The sequence below is a fragment of the Piliocolobus tephrosceles genome, chromosome 4 (genome assembly GCF_002776525.5).
Source record: "Piliocolobus tephrosceles isolate RC106 chromosome 4, ASM277652v3, whole genome shotgun sequence".
Lineage (NCBI taxonomy): Eukaryota > Metazoa > Chordata > Mammalia > Primates > Cercopithecidae > Piliocolobus > Piliocolobus tephrosceles.
The window spans coordinates 148,119,573-148,147,329 of record NC_045437.1 but is presented as its reverse complement, the minus strand read 5'-3'; the positions used below and the strand labels follow the sequence as shown (position 1 = coordinate 148,147,329).

The window sequence follows — 27,757 nt, the reverse complement described above, 5'->3', positions numbered from 1 at the left end:
CATGAGCTGAAATCTCGTCTTCCGTGGCTGACAGTAAACTGTGGACCTGACTATGGGATGGACTTGACAATGGTGTGCAGGAGACAGCTCCCACAAGCTCATGTAAACCAATTATTAGATATTCAGGAATTTTACTATTATTAAACCATTAATATCTTGAAATTAACTCTGGTGATAGTGTTTATATCATAGAAATTGGCAAATGCCAGGGCTTTTAAAATTCTCTCTCTCTTTTTTTTTTCTCCTCTGATAGCTGGTTTACCCAGCATACTGCTAAACTTGGGTTTGAATCCTGGTTGGACACTCACTAGTAAATGACTCATTCTCACAGTGCCCCAGTTTCCTCATCTGCAAAATGGGGCTACATAACAGTAGCTACTGAACAGAGTCACTGTAATCTCAGCACTGGAGAATTTGTGAGCGTTCCATAGATGTTAGCTTGACTATCACCTAAGCTGTATAACCTTTTGTCACCTTTTTTTTTTTTTTTTTTTTTTTTTGAGACAGAGTCTTGCTCTGTCACCCTGGCTGGAGTGCAGTGGCGCAATCTTGGCTCACTGCAAGCTCCATCTCCCGGGTTCAAGTGATTTCTCCAGCCTCAGCCTCTCGAGTAGCTGGGATTATAGGCATGTGCCACCACGCCCAACTAATTTTTGCATTTGTTTAGTAGATACGGGGTTTCTACCATGTTGGCCAGGCTCGTCTCCTGACCTCAGGTAATCTGCCTGCCTCAGCCTCCCAGAGTGCCGGGATTACAGGCGTGAGCCACCGCGCCCGGCCCCTTTTGTCACTTTTACGAATCATCTGGTAATGATTTAGGATTGAACAAACTTGATTTTTCATATTTAGAAATATTTTGAGTCATTTCATTTTTAAGTTTTTTTTTCTTTCTTTTTCTTTCTTTCTTTCTTCCTTTCTTTCTTTTTTTTTGAGACAAAGTCTAGCTCTGTCGCCCAGGCTGGAGTGCAGTAGAGTGATCTCGGCTCACTGCAACCTCCGCCTCCCGGGTTTACGCCATTCTCCTGCCTCAGCCTCTCTAGTAGCTGGAACTACAGGCACCCGCCACCACACCCGGCTAATTTTTTGTGTTTTTAGTAGAAACGGGGTTTCACCATGTTAGCCAGGATGGTCTTGATCTCCTGACCTTGTGATCTGCCCGCCTCGGCCTCCCAAAGTGCTGGGATTACAGGTGTGAGCCACCGTGCCCGGCCTTTTTTTTTTTTTTTTTTTCTTTTTCTTTGAGATAGGGTCTTGCTCTATCACCCAGGCTGGAGTGCAGAGTGCAGTGGTACACTCATGCTCACTGTGGCCTCAAATTCCTGGGCTCAAGCGATCCTCCCACCTCAGCCTCCCAAGTAGCTGGGACCACAGGCCTAGGCCACCATGCCTGGCTAACTTTTTTTTTGTTTGATTGTTTGAGATGGAGTTTTGCTCTTGTTGCCCAGGCTGAAGTGCAATGGCACAATCTTGGCTCACTGCAACCTCTGCCTCCCGGCTTCAAGTGATTCTCCTGCCTCAGCGTCCTGAGTAGCTGGGATTACAGGCACCCACTACCATACCTGGCTAATTTTTGCATTTTTAGTATAGATGGGGTTTCACCATGTTGACCAGGCGGGTCTGGAGCTCCGGACCTCAGGTGATCCGCCTGCCTCAGCCTCCCAAAGGGCTGGGATTACAGGCGTGAGCCACCACGCCCGGCTGCCTGGCTAACAATAAAAATGTGTTTGTAGAGATGGGGTCTCTCTGTGTTACCCAGGCTAGTCTTAAACTTCTGGGCTCAAGCAATCCTCCCGCCTTGGCTTCACAAAGTGCTGGGATTACAGGCATGAGCCATCATGCCTGGCCCATTTAGAAATATTTTAGGAGTATTCGAAAAATACCGTGTTCTAAGTGATAGATTAGAACTTTCCATTGTCATTTATATGCAATGATGCACTCCTCTCATTTGCTTAGGTGCTCAACATGATGTGCTAAGGATGAATTTTCAGTATATTTTCATGGGTCTACATGTGTTACTGTTCAGGATGACAGAGAATGGGCTTAATAGTCCTTCTCTTAATAGTCATTCTCTTCTGTTCTTTAATTTAGGATACTTTTAATTCTAAAGACTCCCCAAGTCACTGAGAATAAACTGTCCCCTGGTTTCTAGAATCAAATATTATTTGAGGGAAATCAAGATGTCACATACTCTAGAAATCAACAGCTTCTACTCAGTGCCTGCCATGGGCAGAATGCTGCAGATGTCCTGGAAACTTGAAAAAGAAAAGAAAGAAAAAGAAAGACTTGAGATCCCTAATCCACAATTCTGAAATTCAAAAAGCTCTAAAAGCTAGAAGTTCTTTCATAATAGACTGTGGCAAAACCTGGCCCAAACTGTCCTGAGACTTAAAGTCTATTTGTTCTGCTTTGTGTTAATAATACTTACATAATCTGGTATAGTTACTAATGTGTTTGATTCTAGGGTAGTGTCCCAGACCGCACTGGAGTTGTTCCATAATATACAATATATACACCATACTACGTCTCTAAAATTACCCAAATTCGGGATTCTGAAACATATCTAGCCCAAGGCTTTTCAAATAAGGGATTACTGGTTGGTAGTAGAAATCAGTTGCTGCCTTTAAGGAGTTTACAATCTAGCCATACCAGACTCATCAAGCCACGTTTCAGATAAGAGGGACATAGAGGCTTGCATCTAGTGTAACTGGCAGGAAGTGGGGGCTGTTATCGGATCCAGCTGTGTCACCAAACAGCTCAGTCCCAGCCCCAGCTTGCACACTTCTGAACGAAGAGTAGAGAACTACAAGCACACGCACGCGCGCACACACACACACACACGGTATCCTTTATTTCTTCTCTTGATTCTGGATGTTTTTTTCTCTGCAGTCTAGCTTATTCACCCACAAAATACTTCCCCTCATAGAACATCATTCAGTTGGAGGTCAGGAATTCTTTTAAGTGCCTAGAGAAAACAGCATCCACTCCAAAAGGGAAAACAGAGTGCTCCCTGGTGCAATGGCGTGCTCTGCCGGCCCCCATTCTGTCTGAACTTTAATGGTACACCATGGTCCAAACCATCCTGCCGGCCCTGGGCCATCCTGAAGACCTGCACACATCTTAAATGGAAATATCCTTCCTGCAGACGGACACGTTAAAACCCCAGGGCTTCACGCCAAATGCAAAGTGATTCTGCAGGGGCTCTGGCAGCCCTTCACCGCCTCCTTTAGCCTTCTCTTACTGATGTGTCTCCAAAAATCTTTTGAATCTGTTGTTGTGCAAGTTACAATTTCCAGAACCAGCCCAGCAAGGACATTCCTTTCTCGAAATCGGCCAACCTTCCAGCTTATAGGAAGATGGTCTGTTTGCTGCGTCTGTTGTTTTCTTCCCTCTTGACCTAGAATATTTAGCTTCTCCAGACGCAGTCTTTTGAAGTATGTGTTTGTTATCTCTTTAGCAATGCTGAGGGCTTGCCCTACCATTTGTTACTCAATAGCCGACTCTGGGCCTACCCGTAAATAATAAAATATGTCCACAAATAATAATATAATGACCCTTTTTGAACATTTACTGTATGCCAGATATGGTTCCAAGCACATTACATTAATTAATCCTCAAATTCTGTTAGGAAAGTATTGCTCTTTTTTTTGGCTAGGAAGGAAATGAATAGAATAATACTCTCTGTGCAATCACCTACCCTAGCCTGTTTTAATGCCCCGGCGTTCCAAAGTTTAATTAACAGAAAAGGGAAGCTGTCCTCGACTGAACTCAAGGCATTGTCTGAGTTCCCCCATTTGGCAGCTAAGGAAGTGCGGCTCAGAAAGTTTACGTCATTTTTCTAAGGTCATACCACTAAATATTAAAAGGAACAGCAAAACCGCAATTACTTTTGCACCAACCTAAAACATGTTGGAGCTGAGATCTGAAGGTAGGGTTTGCTGACTCTGGAGTCCACTATTTTCATTGCTGAATAAATGTGAATAAGCGAATAAAATGCCCCTTGAACTGAGTGACCCTCGAGCTTCACTATTCTTTTTACTCTACCAGCCCCTGGAACGTGCACAGTCCATTTGTTCATGTTCTGAAGGAGATATCTGTTTTTATTGAATGGAACTTTGCAAGTTCCTCCCCTGATGGCCTGTCCTCTTCACCCGGGTGTGGCGTCCCACCGTCAGCACTTTCCTGATTGTCACTCTTGTGCCTCCTTTAGGCGACCCTGCAGCCTGTGAGACCATCTTGGCCCTTGTCAGGGCAGCCATTTGCCATTGCAGATGAAGGGCAGGGGAGAGGCCAGAGATTCCTTCAGACTGGGTTGGAAATGTCATGAAAATGGAAATTCTCACAACCTGAGAGTCATAGAGCTGGATTTGGGTTTCTGCTGTGTCATTAAGTTCTTGCAAACCAGGCAAGTCATGTAACCTTTCTGGTCCCCAGTTGTCTTCTCTGTAAAATGAAACTGTTAAGAGCTCTGATCTCATCACAGTGGCATGAGAAAGGAATAGGACAAGGCCCAGGAGGGGGCTTGCATATAGTGAGTGCTAGGAAATGTCAGCTGTCATTATCCTTGTTAATATGAACCTGTGTTTAATGGGTTGATTATCTGAACTGTGATAGCAGTTGGGGTTTCCCGGAGCATTTGGTAGGAAGAAACAAACATCTCTGGATAGCTGTCATGTAGACACTATATGAGGTACTTCACAATCATTTTGTATTTGCTGTTTCTCTATCATATGGGCTACAGCAACACCTCCCCTTCTTCTCCAGCCAACAGAAGTGTAATGCAGAGAGGCTGGACAGCTTACCAAAGCAAATCTGTGGCTTAGTCAATAATTAAACCCTCAGTTCCGAAACATCAGTTTTTAATGTCATCTCCATTTCCAAGGGGCCCAGGCTCCCTCAAAACATTAAAAAATGAAAAGGACAAAACTAATATTTCTGCTAGGCAGACAATATCCAGGCATCTCTGGAAGAACAGTTAGCAATCCCAGCGTGTGGGTTTGTGTGTTAAGGTGCTTGGATACGAAGAAGGAATGTAAACCCCGTGGAGCTCATTTCATATGTCAGACTCTATTCTGGATCTTGAAATAGAGATGGGGCCATGGAGGCCCCAGCATGCCCCAAGCACCACACAGGAAGCAGGCAGGGGAGCAGGGCCCAGGATATGCAAAGGGACTCAGTTGGTGTCACAGCCAAAGGACAGGAAGAAAATAGTCACTTGCCCCAGTGCTAGCCTTCAAGCACCAAGTTTTGCAGAGCCTACACTAGGACAATGTAAAATTATTTCTTTTTGCATTTTTTTCTTTTTAAAGATGTGGTCTATTTGTAGAGGTTCCATATACTTACCAACTCCATTTGATCCCACATGAACAGTCCAAAAGGAACCATTCTCCCATTTGCACTGTTTGCTCCCTGTTTCAGCACCACTGACGGCTCTCATGGTCCTGTGACCACATCACTAGTATTCTACACCCGGCTCCACTCACAACCCAGCTGTTGGCAGGCAAAGGAATCCTCCTTTATGGGAAGGAGATGGAGCAAGAGAATATCACCAAAGGCCCCAGGACATGCCTGGTATCTGATAAGGGAGGAAAGGGCTTGGAGGTGAGTTAAAATCTTGAATCCAAGAAGCTATACTAAGAGATAAGTCTGCCTTGGTATCTAGCATCTTCAGAAAGGTGCACATTGCAGTCAAGATGCCATTTATCAGGGCTGGGCACGATGGCTCACACTTGTAATCAGCCGAGAGGCCGAGGCGGGCAGATCACGAGGTCAGGAGTTTGAGACCAGCCTGACCAACATGATGAAACCCCGCCTCTACTAAAAATACAAAAAATTAGCCAGGCGTGATGGCACGTGCCTGTAATCCCAGCTACTCGGGAGGCTGAGGTAGGAGAATCGCTTGAACCGAGGAGGAGGAGGTTGCAGTGAGCCGAGATCGCACCATTGTACTCCAGCTTGGGTGAAAGAGCGAGACTCCATCTCAAAAAAAAAAAAAAGAAAGAAAAGAAAAGATGCCAGTTGGCATCAGAAAAACCATGAGGCTAGAGATAGTTGCCAATAACTATGGCAGTCCACTCATCAGTCAAACATAGCCTCTCATGGGAGTTTTCTTTAACTTTGGCAGGTAGCTCAAAACGGTTTGCTTTTATCCCTTCAACTCCTCATGGTTTCTCTCCTTGTTTCTTTTTTTCTAACTGACCTTTTAAAGCCATTTATATCCTTCATGTCCACTGCCCCCTGTCATGTTTAGAGATTAAAGGATCACTGTGTTGGGTGGGGTTGTTTGAAAAATGGAGAATTTTGAATTTATTGGCCTTTGAAAGCAGATTAGGCAACAAGAAGTGAGGAGGAACGCCAGGGTGACTTCTCCTTGCTTCTCGGAGCTGCCGTCTTTTCGCACATAATTCCTCTTCACATTCAAGATCCTACATACCTTGGCTCCTTCTTGGCATTGTCAGGTTCAGTGGGCTCTTACGAAATTTGATAAATCTAGACGTTTAGATAGGCCCCTGGGGTGGGGCAGACTGAAGGCAGAACATTTTCTAGTGTTTCATGATATTGTACTCTTGAACCCTCAGTGGTGAGAGTAACTTTTCTATAGATCTGTTCAAAACTTTCCAGTTACTAGATTGTAAAATGTTATACAATGTAGGAAGTTTGATAGGCTTGATTTGCAGAAATTATTTTTCTGTGTGTAACAGGGTCTTGCTCTGTTGCCCAGGCTTGAGTGCAGTGACACGAACACGGCTCCCTGCAGCCTTAAACTCCTGGGCTCAAGTGATCCTCTTGCCTCAGCCTCCTGAGTAGCTCAGACTACAGGCACATACCACCATGACCAGCTAATTAAAAAAAAAAAATTATTTTTAGTAGAGACGAGTTCTTGCTATGTTGCCCAGGCTGGTCTTGAACTCCTCGGCTTAAGCAGTCCTTCCACTTGGCATCTCAAAGTTCAGGGATTATAGGCATGAGCCACTGCGCTGGGCTGCAAAAATTTTCCTTCACACATAGCATCTCCAGGCAGAGCATTTGCCTCCAAATCCAATTGCGTTAGGGCCAGCCTATCTAAGGAAGCCCTCCTGACTTCCTTGTCCTCTATCTCAGACCGAAATTTGTTTCTTTCATGATGTTTATGATAATTCAGGATCATATTTACTTTTTCATTTACTTGTTATTGTCTGTCTCACTCCACACTGTTGCACATGCACACTAATGTAAGCCTCGTGGGGGCCCATTTCAAGTTTGTTTTGCTCACATTATCACTGTTATCCATCCTTTCTTTATTATTATTATTTAGTATTTTTCTATTCAGAGATATTTTTGCATTAAATTGGATTTTTAAAAAATACTGCATTAAAATATGATATATTAAAATAGGATATTATATATACATATATATATATATTTTGAGATGGAGTCTTGCTCTGTTGGCCAGGCTGGAGTGCAGTGGCACAATCTCGGCTCACTGTAAGCTCTGCCTCCTGGGTTCAAGTGATTCTCCTGCCTCAGCCTCCCGAGTAGCTGGGATTATAGGCGCCTGCCACCACGCCCAGCTAATTTTTAGTATTTTTAGTAGAGACAGGGTCTCACCATGTTATCCAGGATGGCCTCGATCTCCTGACCTCATGATCCGCCCGCCTCAGCCTCCCAAAGTGCTGGGAATTACAGGCGTGAACCACCGTGTGTAGGCTAAGATACGATTTATCTTGAGTGCTTGAGTACATTTTTACCCAAAGCAAGTGTCTCCCACACCTTACCCTAGTCCCAGCTGTGTTAGCTGGCTGACTTCTCTGAGGTCTGCTAATAAGCCCTTGGACTGCCGTGAAGGGTTATCACATTTATGTACTCATTACCAACCCCACTGTCAACAGTGGGTCCAATCCACCAGCAGCTCCTGTCTTACCTTCTGAAATAGCCCTGTCTTTTGTTCTTGGGCCCCTCCCATCACTTTTACACACAGAGCCAGAGAGATCTTTTACAGTTTATATCAGATTGGCTACTCCCTAGCTTAAAACCTTTCATGACTTTCCATTTCCGTAAAGAAAAATCCAAATCCTTACCATGGCCTGTAAGACCCTATATGGTCTGGCCTCACCTACTGCTCCTCCCTTCCTTTGCCCCTCTATTCTAGCCACTGCATGTACCCTTGGGTCCTTGAGCCCACTATGGTCTCCTCTGTATGACTGCCTTCCTACAAATTGGTCCCTCTGCAGCAGTGCCCTTCCCTAACAGTTTCGCAAGGGCTGCCTCCCATGCCCTTTTCAGAGGGCAGCTGAAGTGCCACCTCCTCAGAGGTCTTCCCTGGCCTCCCCAACTAAGGTAAGTTCCTTTTCTACCTCCATGATTCTCTTTTTCAGCCTCTTGTTCTTTTCCTTCCAACATTCACCATCATCTGTAATTAATTATATATCCATTCATGCGTTTCCTTGTTTGACATCTTTTTCCCACACTGGACTGTAAGCTGCTGGAGGACAGAAGCCATGTTTATTCAACACCTTCTGCCCAACCCTCAAACAATGGCCGGCACAGAGGAATTTCTCAGATATTTATTGAGTAAATGAGGGAGGGAGGGAACAAGTGAACAGATAAATTTTCAGCTTGTAGAATCTTGACCTAAGGACTCTGCTACACACTAAGGGACTTTCATATCCCATTCTGCTCTTTGTAATGAACTTTGCTCTTCTAAAGCAAGTGTTTTTCCCCTAGATTATTTTTATAGAAAAAAGTGAAGCAAATATAGAGATAATTATTGATTCTCGCTCATCAAGTCCCTGTTCCCTATCACCAACATCCTCCTGAGAGCCTGCTGCAGAATTCCTGGGAACCACAGGAAATACGTCCGCTAACCACTTGAAAAATACTTACAAAAATAGACCGGACTTGACCTTCTTCCTGTGGAAGGGCCTCTTTCCTCAGGGCAAACACTGCAAAGACATTTTACCTCTTCTTAGGAACCTCTCTTTCCAATCACTCTCCTAGCAGGATTTATCTGGACATTCTCAGAATCCTGTTCAGAAATTATTTCCCCACTGGCTGGGTCATCACTTGAGCAAATTGCTCATTTATTATTTCCATGCTATTGTTTTTATATTAAAATGATAAGATAGAAATGAAGACCTGGGGGAACTATTGGGATATTTCAGTGCACAGATATTCCAGTAGGGGTAGCTTTAGTTAACACCCGTTGCCTCAGACTTCAATACACGTGCGCTGCCTTCCTTACTTCCTTACTTTGATCATTATCTGCTCAACTCATTCCTTACTTTTAAATTTTATTTAAATTGGCTAATTTTTTTTTTTTTTTTTTTTGAGACAGAGTCTTGCTCTGTTGCCCAGGCTGGAGTGCAGTGGCGCAATGTCAGCTCACTGCAAGCTCCGCTTCCTGGGTTCAAACGATTCTCCTGCCTCAGCCTCCCCATTAGGTGGGACTACAGGTGTGTGCCACCACCCCCAGCTAATTTTCTTGTATTTTCAGTAGGGACGGGGTTTCACCATGTTGGCCCAAAGTGCTGTGATTATAAGCACAAGCCACCGCGTCCAGCCTAATTTTCTTATTTAAAGCAAGCTTTATCTCCCTGGTGTAATTGCAAACATTTCCTATAAATAGAAGGTAGTGATAAAGATCGATACAATGAAGCACAGCAATGAGATTGACTTCTGCTTAGATGCTGCCTCCTGTCTGCTGAGCTCTTTTGGTTATGAAGAGAGAAGAGCAGTTCTTCTAGGGAAGTTGAAAACATAATTGTCCCAAGCCAAGGTTTTCTCCTTGAATAAACAAAATGACTAAGGAGACTTAAAGGTGGGGGCTTCCTTTCTCTCTGCAGTGTTGTTCAAAGATACTTCTCAGTACCACTCAGAATTTCTCTTTTATCAACAGGAGCACATGTACCATACTTTTGGGAAACAAATAATTAATATTTAAGGTCTGTTGCTTTAGTGTTGTATCAGTTCACCAAAGCAGGGGACATCAGACCACCTACAAACGCTTAACTATAAGGGAGTGATATAAAAATTAGAAAATACAGATGAACAACAATGAAAACTTTTAAAAGATTGTCCATGATCATATCTGCCAGAGACACCTTCTGTTAACTTTTCTGTTTATAGAGATGTAAGCATCTTACAAAGCAGAATCATATATACATATATTTAGAACTGTTTTATAACCTACTCTTTGATCTGACTTTACTCAGTACATTAGGAATTTCCTTCTCATTAATAAACAGAAACCTACACCTTCATTTGTAATGGTTGCATAGGAGGCCACGATAGGAACGCGCAAAACTGTGTCAACTAAGCTTTTACTGTTGGACATTTAGGGTTTTTTTTAGACGGAGTCTTGCTCTGTCACTCAGGCTGGAGTACAGTGGCACAATCTTGGCTCACTGCAACCTCCACCTCCCAGGTTCAAGTGATTCTCCTACCTCAGCCTCCCGAGTAGCTGGGACTACAGGTGCCCACCACCACACCTGGCTAATTTTTTGTATTTTTAGTAGAGACAGGGTTTCACCATCTTGGCCAGGATGGTCTTGATCTTTTGACCTCGTGATCCACCCACCTCGGCCTCCCGAAGTACTGGGATAGGTCGTTTACTCGTTATCACTATTATAAGCAAAACTGCTGTAGTCATCTTTGCCAACTATCCCATTACTTCCTTAGGAAGAATTTATGGAAATGGAATTACTGGGGGAAAGCACATGCATTTTGTTAAGGTTTTTACTCAGACGTTTCCGAACGTCTGTACCTGTTGTAGGCTTCAGTTCCATTTTTACTCCTTGTATTCTCTCTACCTCCTTTCTGATGTATATGTCTGCTCTTTAAGGTAAAGGAGAAATTAATGTGAAAGTTTTAGATCTGCTGACTTAAGTGTCAGAATCCCCTCGTAAAAGAAGAGGCTTGCTTCCTTTGCCTAAACTTCCTCAGCAGCATTCATGGAATTTCCCTGCACCTATTTTTGTGCATGTGCCCTACCTGAGGTACACTATTCCAGCAGTGTGGGCCTGTGACTCTTGCTGGAGTCCAGCATGCCCCCAGGCTCACGGGGAACAGAATGCCCACTGCAGCATTGGCTGAAAGCAACTTCGGAGTTGCCTTTTACCTTTGACTCTTTCGGGCCACTTTACTGCTTTGCTACACCACCATCAGAGATGTCTCAGCTCCGACCTCTGTTCGAAGCTCATCCCCTGACTTCTGACCAGTCCTCCACTCCTGGCATCTGTTCAAAGCTTAGCTCCTCCGTGAGTCTCCAGGCACTGATGACTTGGTTGATAAGACCTCCCTCTAGTGAAATCACCTCTAAGTGTTTTTTTTTTTTTTTTTTTTTTTTTTTTTTTTTGAGATGGAGTCTTGCTCTGTCACCCAGGCTGGAGTGCAATGGCGCGATCTCGGCTCACTGCAAGCTCCGCCTCCCGGGTTCACACCATTCTCTTGCCTCAGCCTCCCGAGTAGTTGGGACTACAGGTGCCCGCCACCACATTCGGCTAATTTTTTTGTATTTTTAGTAGAGACGGGGTTTCACCATGTTAGCCAGCATGGTCTCGATCTCCTGACCTCGTGACCTGCCTGCCTCGGCCTCCCAAAGTGCTGGGATTACAGGCTTGAGCCACCGCGCCTGGCCACCTCTAAGTGTTTTATGTGTGTTCCTTTTATCCATTGTGACCACGTCTCCCACTTATTAAATGCAGGGCTTTTGTGCCTGGCACAGAACATAGTGTATTGAAGTAATACTTGCTGAAGTAAGAATCCAGCCAGTCTCCCAGATTGAAGTGAGGCTTGGCACAGCCAAGTTAAAAATGGCAGACAGTTGTGAATTCTTGCTCACTTAGCATTCCAAATGGTATCTTTGTATTTAAAATAAGAGACAGCCTAGATTCTGGGTAAGAAGCTGGCTGGAATTCAGACCCCTTGCCACTGAGCAGATGTGTGACCATAGGCCAGTTGCTAGCCTCTCTGAGTCTGGTTCCTCATCTGAATAGTACTCACTCAAAGAGTTGCAAAGATCAAATTCGATAATAACATGCAGAGGTAATAGTGCAGTATGCAGCATATGATAAGCTCACCACAAATAGTATTATTAATGTCTTTCATCCTTTGGGAGTTCGTTCACAAAATAGTGAAGCCTCCCTCCCCAGTTTGGACTGCCGAGCTTCTGGCTCCTGCACTCTTGTGAATAATGGGACTGTTTGACTTTCTCTAAAAATGTGCTGACTCCACCCTTCCACAGAGGAGGGAAAATAGTTGCTTTGGTTATTGCTTTTTTTTTTTTTTTTTTTCCACAACTCCTTGTAACAAAGACTAACCAATAGTCAGGCTGAGTAATTAGCCAGAACAGGATAAGACTCACCAGATGTCACTAGGTCGATTGTTCATTGTTGCATAAAACTGTATAATTTGGAGTTCTTTTGATTTTCTTGTACCTTTTCCACTTAATTTAAGTATTAGAAAGGCAGAGACTGAATGTCTTAAGGAAGACTTACACTGTAATGGTTGAGACTAGACTCCAGAGTCCGGGAGACCTGACTCCTCCTGTGGCTCTGCACTAACTTGCTGGGTGACTTTGTGCAAGTCACTCCACTTCCCTGTGCCTCATTTTTCTTCAGTTTTCTTGTCCACAGAATGGGGATGGTAATAGTACCTCATAGGGTGCTGGGAGGATTAAATGAGATAATGCATGTAAAACACCTGGCACATACTAAGGTCTCAGAAAATATAAGTTACCATTATCTTCATCTTGCTCAAATCCATTGCCATCATCACCTTTCTATTGTACCTGGCACAGGCCCTTCCCTATGGGAGCAGCTCAGTCAGTGTTGACTTAAGTGAATAAAATGAATAGAATATGCCCCCCGCCCTTTCCACAGAAGGTGAAATCGACAATCTTCATTTTTCTGCATATCCGAAGTCAAGCTTATGGTGCTTTATTTTAAAGGAGGTTTGCAGTGCCTGACGCTGGAATTCCCAATTACAGACCTGAGCTTCTTACCCAAGCTGCATCTTGTGTTACAAGGCACAAGACATACCATGGCACTCCCACCCTGAGCTTTCTTCCCCACAATAGGGCCCACCTGCATGGGAATCACATAGGTTCCCCCAACAGAGGGTTCTAATTTGCTAGACTGAGTCAGGGCTGGCACCCACATGTTCAGCAAGACTCCACCGGGGGTTCTGATGTGAGACTCCCTAGTCTGGGTGATATTTTTTTCTGCATCAAGATAGAGGAAAGCAGTGCAGCCTAGAAAGGAAGGGAAGGCTTGATGATTCTTCTCTTTTTAGCAAAGCCACCGAAATATCTCCAAATCTACTCTTTTGTTTTCTTTAAAAGCAGTGGCCCTGGGGACACTGCCCATTTTTATATGTTTATTTTTTTCTCTTTCTTTCCATTACTCGTATTTCCTTTACTGAATTATTGTTTGTTGCTGCTGGGGGGAAGAAAATAAAACAGAGGGTGAGGCAACATAAGTGAAGACTCCCCCTCCTTCTTGCTCTGTTTTGCTGTGTGATGCTGGGGCCGGATTTTCTGCCTCTGCAGTGAGACGAGAGGCACGGGCCACTAGCAGGTACACCAATGCATCTGCACCGTGTCTGATTTGCTCCACGGTTCTGCTTTGCTGATCATGATGGTGCCTAATGGGAGGGCCCAGCTTTCTCTGAAGTGAGCCCGAAACCGGATCTCAAGAACTGGGACCTAATCACAACACACAAGCCCATCATATGATGACATCAGGCCTTTAGGGTGAGGAAGGGAGGTGGCTCAGGATTACCATGAGGTCCTGTTATGTTTCAGTTTGTCTCTGCCTCTTATTCTATTTGGTAAAGTTGTTCCCAGCTTTTTAACAATCGGAGGACTCATTCATTCACTTGACACATATTCAATGAGTACCTACCAAGTGCCAGACATAAGGAATATCGTGAATAACAAGGCAGACACGGAGAGGCGCTCTTGAAGTTTGAATTCCAGTGGGGAAGACCTTTCCCCATGCAAGGGATTTTGAATGGACTGAGTATTATAGTGGCAAAGTCCAGGTCGCCCTGAGAGCCAGGTAATAAGCAACCTACAGGGCCTGGGAGACTTCAGAAGACTTCTTAGAGGAAGGGATATTTCCATTACTAGTAAGTAGAGAGAGGGAGGTTGCAGGTAAAAGTATGTGCAAAGGTCATGAGTCCAAAAAGAGCAAGTTTTACTTGGGGGAACTGAACAGAGTCCATTATGGATGAGGGGAGAGGGCTGTGGCTGGAGAAGCTGGAAGGGACAGGCCACACAGGGTTCTATAAGCATGTGTCTGAAGGGCTGTGGGAAACTATGGAATACTCAGGCTGGGATGTGATGTTATCAGATTTGCATTTTTAAAATGTCACTCTGGCTGCTGAGTGATGAATTGGAGGAAAGGCAAGGAAATCAGCTGCATTTGCCCAAGTAAGAGGTCATGGGACCTCAGATCAAGTGGTATGTGTGGGTATGGGCCAAATGCTGTGTCCACTGCTCACAGCTTTCCAGCCAGGACACCTTGAGTATGTCAGCCCAGTGGCCTTCTCTGGGAGAGACAGTGGCATTTAGCCAGGGCATGGTACTGGGAGATGAACTCAACTCGAATTTTAAAATCCCAACACCAAGGATACCAGGAATATAAGGATTTCCAAACGAGATGTACTGCTTTGAGAATGTGGAGGTCATTGGCCTTCAGAGGCACATTTGGAAGAGAAGCACTATGGCGTCTTACTAGCTGACAAACAGTGCTGGGAGCCAGAGCTCCCTCGCTGCCTGCCATGCAGCCTGGCATCCAGGACTGTCATCCCTGCTCTTCTGCACCCTGCCCTGGACTCACCAGGTGACACATTGTCTCTCCCTTGGTGTGAGTATGATCTCAAGAACCCAATTTACAAGTCATGCCACTGTAGTTTATAACATCTACAAAACAGTGCCATTTGTGGGAGGTTTAAGGGCAGGACAGAGCCTGGAGGGGAAAGGGTGCACCAGCTGGCTCTCAAGATGCCTTCCGGTCTTATGACTTTGTGGGGCTTGGTGATGCTAGAGGAGAAAGCTGAGACTGTCTGTGGGGGCTTCATTCATCTGATCAGCAAATGGTCATTAACAATCTACTATGTTCTGGCTCCATTCTCAGACAGTGCACAAAGCATGGCAGTGAACAAAGCCGGCAGAGCTTTCATTCCAATCATTTCCTGAGGATAGCTGGTGAACCACTCTGCCCCCAAGCTCTCCTGGTCTTTGTACTGAGTAAAGACAGATGGCCCAAGAGTTCCCTAGCTTTGAACCATCAGTGGCCTCAAACAAGAGTGAACTCCTTTTAGTTCTCAAATGTGCCACGCTTACTCTCACCTTGAGCCTTTGAACTTGCTTTTCTGTTGGCATGGACCTCTCTTTGCCGACATCGCCACCACCTCCACCTGTCACAACCCCCAGGATATTCCTCCTTCTCCGTCAGACTTCACCCCGGAGGCTTCATGCTAGTTATTTGAATGTTTCCTTGGACTTTGCTTCATTAGGGCAGAACCCCTGTCTTGCTCAGCTTTTTATCCCATGTCTAGCACAAGCCTGGAACATAATATGTGCTTAATAAATATGTGTTGACTCACACAAAGGACAAAGATCAACTCAAAATGAATTGAAGTCTCATATGTAAGACCGGAGTTTGTAAATCTGCTAGAAGAAAGCATAGGAGGAAGCTTCTTGGCACTGGTCCGGGTAATCATTTTTTGGATATGATTCCAAAAACACAGACAATGAAAGCAAAAATAGTTCAATGGAATTGCATCAAACTAAAAAGTTTCTGGGCAGCAAAGAAAACAGAGTGAAGAGAAAACCTATGCAATGGGAGAAAATATTTGCAAACACATCTGATAAGGTGTTAATATCCAGAATATATAAGGAACCCAAACAACTCAACAGTAAGAAAGCAATCCCATTAAAAATCGGTAAAGGACCTGAACAGATAATTCTCAAAAGAAGACATACAAATGGCCAACAGGTATAGGTAAAAATGCTCAACATTGCTAATCATTAGGGAAACACAAATTAAAACTACAATGAGATACCACCTCACGCATGTTAGAATAGCTAATATCAAAAAGACAAAAGATAACAAGTATTGGTGAGGATGTGGAGAAAGGGAAACCCTCGTGCACTATTGTGGAAGTAAAAATTAGTACGGCCATTATGGAAAACAGTATGGAAGTTCCTCAAAAAAATAAAAATAGAACTACCACATGATCCAGCAATCCCACTCTTGGGCATATATTCAAAGGAATTGTAATCAGTATCTCAAATAGATACCTGCACTCCTGTGTGCATTGCTACATTATTCATAATAGCCAAGATATGGAATCAACTTAAGTGTCCATTTACAGATGAATGGGTAAGGAAAATGTGGTATATACAGACAGTGGAATACTATTCATCCATAAAAAGAGGAAAATCCTGTCATTTGTGACAACACGGATGAACCTAGAGAACATGATGCTAAGTGAAATAAACCAGACACAGAAAGACAAATACCTCATGATCTCACTTATATGTGGAATCTAAAAGAAGTCAAACTCATTGAAGTAGAGAGTAGAATGGTGGTTGCCAGGGACTGGGGAGAGGGAAGTGGAAATGAGGAGATGTTGGTTTAAGGGTACAAAGATTCAGTTAGACAAAATGAATAGGTTCTAGAGATCTATTGTACAGCATGGTGACCGTGGTCAATAATGTGTGGTATACTTGAAGATTGCCAAGAGGGTAGATCTGACATGTTTTCACCATGCACACACAAAATGATAATGATGCAAGGTGATGGATACGTTAACTAGCTTGATCATAGTAATCATTTCACAATGTACACATGATCAAAACATCACATCATATTCCCTAAATATGTGCAACTTTTATTTGTCAATAATACCTTAATAAAGCTGGAAAAAAATGTTTGTTGAGAGAAAGGATGGTGGGAGGGATAAATGATGATCTGTCCCATCTAGTGTGGCATATCAGTTTACCTGAAAAGATGCCTAATGGCTCAAGTCTCCTCACAAACCAAAGTCTGTTAAACTCTGCTAATTTGTCAATTGCCATACTGAACCCAAGTTTGAGTATTTTTGATTGAATCACTTTGAAATGAATCATATATATTTTCTAAAACCCTGGACCCCTCTTCATAAAAACAAACCAGAGAGAGGAAGAAACTTGAGAAGAGACTGAATTAGACTATTATTCATTAATTTGTTCAACAAATATGTATTACATACTGTGATTTATCAGGCACTGGGAACACAGGGGTAAACGAGAAAAGCAAAGACCCTGCTTTCCTTGTCAATTTTTATTCCTATAGGGGGAGATATTAAATCTTTAAAAAGTGAACAGCTAACTAAGAAAATCTAAAATGGTGCTAATCCCCGTATCTCCTGGTAGAAAGGAGCCCATGGGGGCTGGAGGGGAGAGTGCACCAGGAGGTGGAGTATGGTCGGGGGGTCTCTCTGAGGAAGCGGCATTGGAGCTGAGGCCTTTGCCAGGTGGGGTCAGGATCGTGCACAGAGCCACATGCACCTAAGCCTGTCTTGTGGGCTTGTGATACTCATGAGCAGGGAGATGGCCTGTCTCAGAGAAGAAACAGCAGGATGTGGTACCTTCTTCCAGCTGTTATCCAAGAATAGGCAAGAGACTCGAAATAATCCACCAATTAAGGGGTAGGGCACAAGAGTTAATACAATCTTTTTAAAGTCAAATGCTTCTCGGAGAACCAATGCTGCCTCCATCTGAACCTGTCCTCATCCCCACCAAGCCAAAAGTCATTTCCTCCTATGACATCCTGTGCATATTGGCTGTAGCTGTTTGTGGCAGTCACTGTATTCTACCCTGTAATTAGAGCTATTTGCATCCTCTGTTTGGCCTCCCTTGGGAATCTTCAACTCCTCGAAGGCAGGGATTGGATCTTGTGCACTCCCTTCCCCCATAGACATGTACTCTCTCCGTACACTTGGTAGATGCTCTGTGAATATCTGTTGGTGTTTATTCAACTGAATACCAGGATTTCTGGATAACACTTTGGAGACATAAGTATTACAAAAAGCAGAGTTTTGATTGCAGGGAAGGGAAAGATAATTTGGGAGTATAGAGACCCCACACTTAGGTGGTTCTTCTAATGGAGAATGTTGAATGCTTTGAGACTTTCCAGTGGAGATTGGCCGGGATAACAAAAGAAGTTGTGAGGGTCACAAAAAGAAGATGGGGCAATGAGGACTAACTGCCTATTTTGCTATTTTGGTCTTAGTGATTAAAAAGCCATTGAGAATTATGTTACATGCTTCCTCCAACTCTTGGTCCTTGTTTGAGCTGAGATTTCTGCTGTCTGATTAGCTGGTTGATTTAGGGTTCAGTTAGGGTTTCTTGTCTTCTTGTGTTTGTCATTTCCTTTTTCTGCAGGGCTTAATTTTCTATATATTCAGAATGTTTTTGTCTTGAATAATCTAAATATATACAGCTAGAATGTATTTTTTATTCAATTAGTATTTTGAAGTATTTTCAGTTTAAGCTGAAATTCATTTTAAATGGAAATTGATATCAATAATGAAAATGAAAAACCAGTATCACTTGTTGTAAAGGTAAATTTGTTATAAAAACATATTGTAATGAATTGAATCTAATTTATTTGTACTATATTATTGAGTACTTTATCTCATGATTTATTATAACAGCACCACGGTATAAATGGTGTTATTTCCATTTTTACAGATTATAAAACTGAGATCTTGAGAAATTAAGTAGCTCCCAGGGCTAAGAGGTATTTTAGGCATCCGAATTATTATTCAGTTTCTGTTTACAAATGCAGTACGTAAAAAGAATCTTATGATTCTATTTTTACAGATGATAAAACAGATTTGAGAAATTCAGTCACTCCCAGGGCTAAGAGGTATTTTAGGCATCCGAATTATTATTCAGTTTCGGTTTACAAATGGAATACGTAGAGAATCTTATGAATTTCATGGAGCTAAAAAATGGATCTGGGCCGGGCGCAGTGGCTCAAGCCTGTAATCCCAGCACTTTGCGAAGCCGAGACGGGCGGATCACGAGGTCAAGAGATCGAGACCATCCTGGCTAACACGGTGAAACCCCGTCTCTACTAAAAAAAAAAAATACAAAAACTAGCTGGGCGAGGTGGCGGACACCTGTAGTCCCAGCTACTCGGGAGGCTGAGGCAGGAGAAAGGTGTAAACCTGGGAGGCAGAGCTTGCAGTGAGCTGAGATCCAGCCACTGCGCTCCAGCCTGGGCCGCGACAGAGCGAGACTCCGTCTCAAAAAAAAAAAAAAAAAAAAAAAAAAAAAAATGGATCTGAAGGTGGCACTGGAGATGATTAACCTCTCAAATAGACACATAAATTAACTGCTTACTTTTGTAAGTAAAAAGAAAATCAAATGAAGCATGGGAAAACAAAGCAGAAAAGCAAGAGTTAAAAAGAGCCCTCTTCTAGGAGGAGCACATTAAGGCATCCACCACTGTCAGAGGAGCCAGCTGACCCTTGGCTTCCTGGGTCACCAGATGGATGCTCTCAGCAGTGACCTCACCTCCAGGACCAGGAATGGCCCAGGAAGAAAAGATTACATGGAGACAGGAAGGGAAGAGAAAACTAGGTGCTTTGGTTCCCTCTTGGCTGTCACTTATGAAGTACACTCAAGTTCATTTTCCTTGTCCCCTTGGCCTGGGCGTAATGTCCTGATCAAGGCCTGAGGGGATAGTTCTGTAGGGCCTTTTCAGGGTCAGAAAACTCACATGCCAGCAACTTTGTTTGCATCAGCAAATCCAGCTGCATCATGCAAGCACTTGACTGACCACTGACTCTCAACACAAAGCAGATGTCAAGATATGAAGAGGGAACACACAGGGCTTCTGAACTGGTAGGACTTTGTCTTGATGATCTGGGTAAAGGACAAGAATGGGTGGCATACAGTATGCCAAGAGTGGACAACAGCGGCCACCAAATAGATCTGGCTTTGTGCTGGCTTGAGCCACATGGGCTCCCAGAGGAGACACTCACTGAGGTCTGTTAAGGCCTTGCTGCACTCCTGCCTGAGAGAGCCAAAGAGCTCTGTGTGTTGGACTGTGGCTTTTTGAAATATGTTTGGCTGGGAGATGGGAAGAGCTGGGATCCTGTAGACCAGTGAAGGGGAAGTAGGATCAGGACAGACTCCACTTGGAGCTGAGTCCTAGAAACTGCTTTTCTGTTTGTGTGTGTGTGTGTGTGTGTGTACACAACATTAATGAATGCCATGCATAAGGTAGAGTATGGAATAAATCTCTCCTAATAAATATATGGTTGCCTGATTAGGTTAGTCATTATGCTAAGCATTTGTTTAGGCAATGCTTACCAGCTAGAAATATTAACAAATAAGGAAAAGCCAAGTTTTTCTTAAAGAACTAGGCACTTTCACATACACTATATCCAACGCAGCCCTGGAGGCTCTATGGCTTCTGCCTCCTCGTTTCAACAAACCAGCTTGTACTGCATATCAACAGATTTGCAAAATTAAATGTTATAATTCTCCCTTGAGGAAGGGGCTAAATCAAGGTCATAACAATTATCGAAGATATAAAGAACTGGAATTTAAAAGACAGTATCAGCGTATATGCATCGGAAAAAGAGACTACAAATTACACACACAAACACATAGCCCAAAATATGACAGAAGTCATTCCTGGGTGGTATGAGTAAAGTTGATTTTTGTTTTCTTCTTTATGTTTTTCTGTTTTTTCCTAATTTTCTACAAGGAGCATGTATTATTTGTATAGTCAGAGAAATTATTATTCTAACAAAATCAATTTTAAAATGCTATATATACCTCTTGCTGCAACCCAGGAGGCAATACCCTGAGTTACTGCCTAAAGTTCCTTACTAAGCCTCCCTCTACGAAAACAGGGCTTTTCCCTTTTGGATTCTATCTGAAAATTTCTCGGTAGGGAGCAATAGCTGACCTTAAGTTTCAAAATTGTACCCATGAGAGAGGTGATCACTAAGGAATTAGGCTTCCTTCCGATCGCCTATTATGCACATAACATTCTTCTTCATCTGGCCCTCACTTTTTCATGTTTTCTGTCAACAGACTCTTAGTTATAGTAAAACAGATCTACATTTGCATCCCAGCTCCACAATTTGCTAACCATGGGATCTTAGCCAAGTCATTTAAAATCCCTGTGCTTCAGTCTGTTCATCTAAACTGATAGGCTTGTTATGAGTATGAAATGAAATAATGCATGTAAGCTCATGTTAGCACAAGCAATAAAGGTTGGCTATTAGCATTATCCTAGTGGCTTCTCCCAAACATCTTTTCCAATTCTCATGCAGACAACATTTTTCCGACTTAGCTAGGCTCTGTAATCTCAAGGCTTGTAGTGAGAACTGTGGCCTTCCACACTGTCTACAGGAGCCCTAAAACAAAAAAGGAAGCTTTAAAACATACTTACCTGCTGGCCCGTGGCTGGCTTCCCTGCAGAAGTGGCAAAGCCTTTCTTTGAGCAGTGAACTCACTCACTAAGGAATCCCCCCAAAAGCCTGGCCAGCCGGCCTCACTGCCTGGTTGCCTCACTGAGTTGGTGCTCTCTTTAAGCTGTTCCCTTTGTTTTCTCTGACTCAGAATATCTTAGGTCATTCTGAGACAGCCTTCTCCTCCACACCTTCCCTAATTCTACCTGCTGTCCTGGAAATTTGTCATCATTTTTGACTGCCCAGCATCTGAATCCCCACCCCATGTATTTGAAAGTTACACCCGCCCCCTCATTCCCCACCACACACATACACACGTACATCTTGGTCTGGCTGGACCATTCCTGCAGTATGATTTGGGGCCACCTCACCTTCCCAGTGACTCTGGGAGCAACCCCAGGTTCTCTGAACTCTCCTTCTAGAGTCAGTTTTGGTTGCTTCCAATTAAGAAACCGAGCCAGCTCCTCCTCATCCTTCATACCTACCTTAGTGTAAATCCTCTGGCTGTTGGTTTCCAAAACTCCCTGAGCACGCATGTCATATGATTTAGCATATTCTGTTATGACATTTTCCTATAATTGTCTGTTTATCCCCACACCCCCAGACTGTTAGCTGCCTGAGGGCAAGGACTAAAGCTGTTTAGCTTGTGATAGTCTCTCCATCATGGGCAGAGTGCATGGCACATAGTAGGCCTTTAGCAAATGCCAAATGAATGAACAAGCAACAAAACCTTAGCACACATGAGAAGACCAGAAACAAGCACGGTAGCTCCACTTGGAGAACCAGTTAACTCGCCAGCTTTCTGATATTCTGGCACCATTCCTAGTCGGATTCCAGGGGAAATCAGATTTCTTTTAGGCTTTGGCAAGGAAGAAGGTCTTCCAGCAGCATCCTGAGTGGGAGGGTGCATTGTGGGCCGCGTCTTGAAGTGGGTGAGTAATTCCCCAGGCAGCTCTTAGCTTTAAACCCTGGGTTGTAATGCAGTCATCTCCTGAAGCTCCCAGCTTAAAATGGAAAGTGGCATTACTCATGGTGAAGGGCAGGCAATAAAAAAAAACATTTAGGTGGGGCCCTGCACAATGGAGTGAGTATCCCCTGATGGCGAATGAACGTCTCTGCTCTGAGCACTCACAGCCCTGGCAGACGGCTCAGTCATAGCAGGGCTTTTGAGCTACACCTCCGAATTAGCTCATTCACCAAGCACCTCACTCTTTGGGGTGCTGGGAGACACTGCATTCCTCAGCCTACAGCAGGCATTGTGGGAGGAAATGCGCCTGAGTCAATATTGGAAGGTGGTAGAAGGAGTGGGTAAGAACCTGGGCTTTGGCATCCAACTGACCTGGGTTCCAATCCCAGCTGTACTAGTTACTAGCTCTGTGACTCCAAGCAAGCCCTCTAACCTCTCTGATCCTCAAGTTCCTCATCTGTAAAATGAGTAAAATAATAGGACCTACTACAGAGTCATTGGGGTAAGTAAGAAAGACAATCCCTGCAGATCCTTATCACAATGCCTGGTATGTAATCAACATTCAGTAGGGTGACAGCTTCTGTCACTGACAGTGTTGTTCTTTTACCAACTTCCCCCAACGACCTCCATTACTCCTTCATCCTTTCTGTTTTATTTCTGTGTTAATCTCACTCAGCTTCCATACCCTCCTGAGCTCAGGCCACAGCCCAGCCTCCCTCCAGTCACTGCTCATTTCTATCTTGTCTTTCTCTCCTTTACTTTTTTCTTTCTTTTTTTTTTTTCAGAAAGAATTTTACTGTCACCCAGGCAGGAGTGCAGTGGTGCGATTTCGGCTCACTGCAACCTCTGCTGCCTCTGCCTCCCAAGTAACTGGGATTGCAGGTGCCTGCCACCATGCTGGGCTAATTTTTTTTTTTTTTTTTGAGACGGAGTCTTGCTCTGTCCCCCAGACTGGAGTGCAGTGGTGTGCGATCTCAGCTCACTGCAAATTCTGCCTCCTGAGTTCAAGCGATTCTCCTGCCTCAGCCTCCTGAGTAGCTGGGATTACAGGCAAGTGCCCTCACGCCCAGCTACTTTTTGTGTTTTTAGTTGAGACCAGGTTTCACCATGCCCATCAGGCTGGTCTCAAACGCCTGACCTCGTGATCCGCCCGCCTCGGCCTCCCAAAGTGCTAGGATTACACACGTGAGTCACTGCGCCTGGCCCCAGCTAATTTTTTGTAGTTTCTAGCAGAGACGAGGTTTCACCATCTTGGCCAGGCTGGTCTTGAACTCCTGATCTCATGATCTACCCGCCTTGGCCTCCCAAAGTGCCAGGATTACAGGTGTGAGCCACCATGCCCAGCCTTTTCTCTGTGTTTGTGAACCTGTGTGCTAAGACCTTCCCACCTGATGTGTGACCCTGTCATCGTTTCTTCCCTACTTCAGAATCTGTGACCTGGTACACTGTGAAGCAAAATGTATTAGAATAAATCAATCTGAGTTGAAGGAAGCCTCATGGACAGATTGGGCATGAGGTCATAAAACGATCAGGGCTCAACACCAGTTTTCAGCACCCAATACCAGTTTCCAGGGCCCTAGCATAATGTACATGCCCCCACAGAAAGAAAAGGGGCCCGAAGTCCAGTTTTATAAAATATGGGCATGCGGTAGCAGTGGTGAGAATAAAAAAATTACAAATGTAATGTTTTTCTTAGGAAAGAATATACCACCAACTTTTCTAATAATAGGCTTCTTTAGTGAGTTCATAAATGAGATTCAGACTTCTTTTAAGGAATATAATCTTTGCCTGAAGCAGGTGACATGTATAGAGATAAACAATGATACACCTGTGCTGAGACTCTACATGCACGAGGTAGTTCTATGCCAATAAACCAGAAACACAGCAGTCATCAGGGACCATCAGCCAGCCTCCTAGGGTTGAGAAAGTCTGTCACAGCCAGGCACGGTGGCTCACGCCTGTAATCCCAGCACTTTGGGAGGCTGAGGCAGGCAGATCACTTGAGGTCAGGAGTTCGAGACCAGCCTGGCCAACATGGTGAAACCCTGTCTCTACTAAAAATAACAAAATTAGGCGTGGTGGCAGGCATCTGTAATCTCAGCTACTTGGGAAGCTGGGGAGGGAGAATCACTTGAACCTGGGAGGCAGAGATTGCAGTCAGCCGAGATCACACCACTGAACTGCAGCCTGGGCAACAGAGTGAGATTCCATCTCAAAAAAAGAAAGAAAGAAAGAAAGTGTCCCACCTTTTACCACTAATGACTAAATTAATCTCAGATAACCATCTTAGGACATACAGTCATTCATTTATTTAGCACATTTAATGAGTAGCCTTCTATGTGCTGAGCACATTTTTGGATACCATGGAAGATACTGTTAAAAAAGTAAAAGGATGCAAGCTCTGCTCTGCCCTCCAGGAATTTACAGCCCAACACAGGAGGTAAAAACATATAAATAACTCACATGGAAAAAAAAAAGTGACAAATGCCACAAGCCATCTAGTTTTAATAAGAGTTTCCACAAAGCAAAAACCACTTATGATGGTGATTTGGAGAGAGAGACTTGGAGTTACTTGAAATGATTCGTATACATGATTAGAGTCCCACAAGGTCAAGCTTGGCGGGTGCACTGGGCAGAGGATACAGCAGGGACAAGGAACAGGTTGGGAAAATGTGAGGCGAGAACAGGAAACCATCCGCTTGGAATTAAGAGTGGCTCACATAGAATGAGTTCATGGAGGATGAGGGTAAGGCTGGAAAGGTAATTTATAGCCAGATCTTATATTGTATCCCACTGCCTGCTCAATGTCTTCACATGGATGTCCAAGAATTATCCTTAACATGGCCCAGACAGAACCATTGATTCCCCTTGCCCAACTCCCCAGCTTTTCTTTTCCAAATATTTCAAGTCTTAGTAAATGTCTCTAGGTCCTCAGCCCCAAAACAAGGAAGTCAGTCTTTCCCTCTCTCCTTCACCTATCCCCATCCAATTAATCAGCAAGTTCTATTAATTCTATCTCCAAAATACATCATCAGTCTGAACTCTTCTACCTTCTCCATTACTACCACCATGTTCCAAGCCACCATCATTTCCTACCTGCCTCCTTGTTTCAACTCTTGCCTTGCTGCAGCAACATGCTTAAGTCAGATCCTATCCCCTTGCTTGCTTACAACCCTCTGATGGCATTCCATTGCTCTCAGAATAAAATGCACACTCCCTACCGTGTCCCACAGGCCCCTGGTCAGGCCCCAGCCCCTCCCTGACCTCATCACTCCCCTCTCCTCCCTCGATCATTGTGCTCTACCTAGACTATGGTTTTCCTTCTCATCTTTGAACTCACCAAGCACAGACCTGCCACAGCATCTTTGCACTTGCTGTTCCCCTATGCCTGAAAAACTGCTTCCTCAGCCTGAAAGGCTCCTCTTTCCTTAGATCTTTGCTGGTCCACTTCCTCATTGCTCATATCTTAGCCCTGATGTCACCTCTACAGACAGGTCTTCCCTGAATCTGCAGTTCAACGAGATTCCTCAGGTGACTCGTCTGCATATTAAATTTGAGGAGCATTGGTCTAGCAGAAATGTGAGATTCCTGAGGCATAAATGCTTTGAATTTGGCACGCTGGGTTTGCTGTATCTGCAGGGCACGGAGGTGGGCATGTCCCTCAGACAGTGGAAATGTGGTTCTGAAGCCACAGGGGAAGGACTTTAGGGAAAGAGAACACCTTTCCCGTGATGCTCACTGATGACTGGAGTCCAGAGGCTGGGGGAGATCGTTAATGGAGAAGAGCAGGAGAGCAGAGAAGAAGATGGAGTCTGTGGGCTGCAGGGGATCCCCTGGTATGGGCGTGAGAGAAGAGGGGCTGAGAGGAAATGAGAAAAGAAACTCATACAGAATGATTACAAAAGTCAGAGTAGAAGAGAAGGTCGAGAAGGGGGTGAACAAAAGTACCAGCTTCGGCAGAGAAGTAAAGGAATATGAAGATTAATAAGTGACCATGGAGTTTTGCCCCAGAGATGGGTAGGTGGAGAAGCAAGGAGGAGAGGGCAGGCTGAAGCTGGTGGTGAAGAGAGGGAGGGGAAGGGTGGCAGAGTATGCGACCTCCAAATAAGCCAATTTGGCATATCGATTATTTTTAGTTGAAGACAATTGAGAAGAAGCAGATAAGGCTCTCTGCCGTTTCTCATTTGCCTAAAAGCGGAGCATAAATTTGTAAAGTTGCCCCCTCACCACCAGGAAAGACTGAAGTTAACCACGGGAACAAACCTTACCAACTAGCCCTCCTCTGCCATTAGTTTCTCCCATATGTTTACTTTCCTCAATTTGCTGCTCTAGCAACTCAAAGTCCTTTTCTTTTGTCTTGTCACTTCTCTAAAAATCTTTTGTTCTTCTGTTAAGCTGCTACATAAACCCAAGTTCTCACCACCGCGTCGAGGTAGTCAGTACTGCGTGCTCCCATATGCGCACGCACAATGCACATGTTTATAAACTTGTAGTTCTCCTCTTAATTTGTCTTTTGTCAGTCTAATTTAAAGGACCTCACCAATGGACCTAAGATGGTAGACCACTCCCACCTGTTTAGATGGGACCCAGATCTAAACACTAAATTCATTTATGTTTCATGTACACCTTATACATATAGCCTGAAGGTAATTTTATGCATGAAACAAAGTTTCGACTGCATTTTGACTTTGACCTGTCACATGAGGTCAGGTATAGAATATTCCACGTGTGGCGTCACGTCAGTGCTTAAAATTTTTGGATTTTGGGTTGGGCGTGGTGGCTCACGCCTGTAATCCCAGCACTTTGGGAGACTGAGGCAGGCAGCTCACTTGAGGTCAGGAGTTCAAGACTAGCCTGGCCAACATGGTGAATGAAACTCCATCTCTACTAAAAGTACCACGCTGGGCGTAGTGGTGTGTGCCTGTAATTCCAGCTGCTTGGGAGGCTGGGGCAGGAGAATCACTTGAACCCAGGAAGTGGAGGTTGCAGTGAGCCTAGATTGTACCACTGCATTCCAGTCTGGGTGACAGAATGAGACACCATCTCAAAAAAAAAAAAAAAAGCCAACTTGGATTTTGGAGCATTTTGGACTTAGGATTTTTGGATCAAAGATTCTCAGCCTGTACTGTGGTCACACCAAGAGAACAAGTGTCTTCACGCACACGTATGTTTATTGCAGCACTGTTCACAATAGCAAGGACTTGGAACCAACCCAAATGCCCACCAATGATAGACTGGATAAAGAAAATGTGGCACATATATACCATGGAATACTATGCAGCCATAAAAAAGGATGAGTTCATGTCCTTTGCAAGGACATGGATGAAG

General features: G+C 44.1%; 1 protein-coding gene and 1 non-coding gene across 13 annotated transcripts in view; both read right to left on the bottom strand.

The window, feature by feature from the left end:
• Positions 1–27,757, bottom strand: part of FGF1 (fibroblast growth factor 1) — a 108,521-nt gene that overhangs the window by 30,693 nt on the left and 50,071 nt on the right. The window contains exon 1 of one of the 12 annotated variants that reach the window (XM_023187750.1): positions 21,444–21,633. The exons of the other annotated variants lie outside the window; for them this stretch is intronic. The gene's annotated coding sequence lies outside the window, so the exon portion shown is untranslated. Of the gene's footprint in view, positions 1–21,443; positions 21,634–27,757 lie in introns of those variants that run through there. 12 annotated transcript variants of the gene reach the window in all.
• LOC111523293 lies at positions 3,640–3,776 on the bottom strand. The gene has a single exon (XR_002725492.1). It is a non-coding gene; the product is annotated as a small nucleolar RNA SNORA36 family (small nucleolar RNA).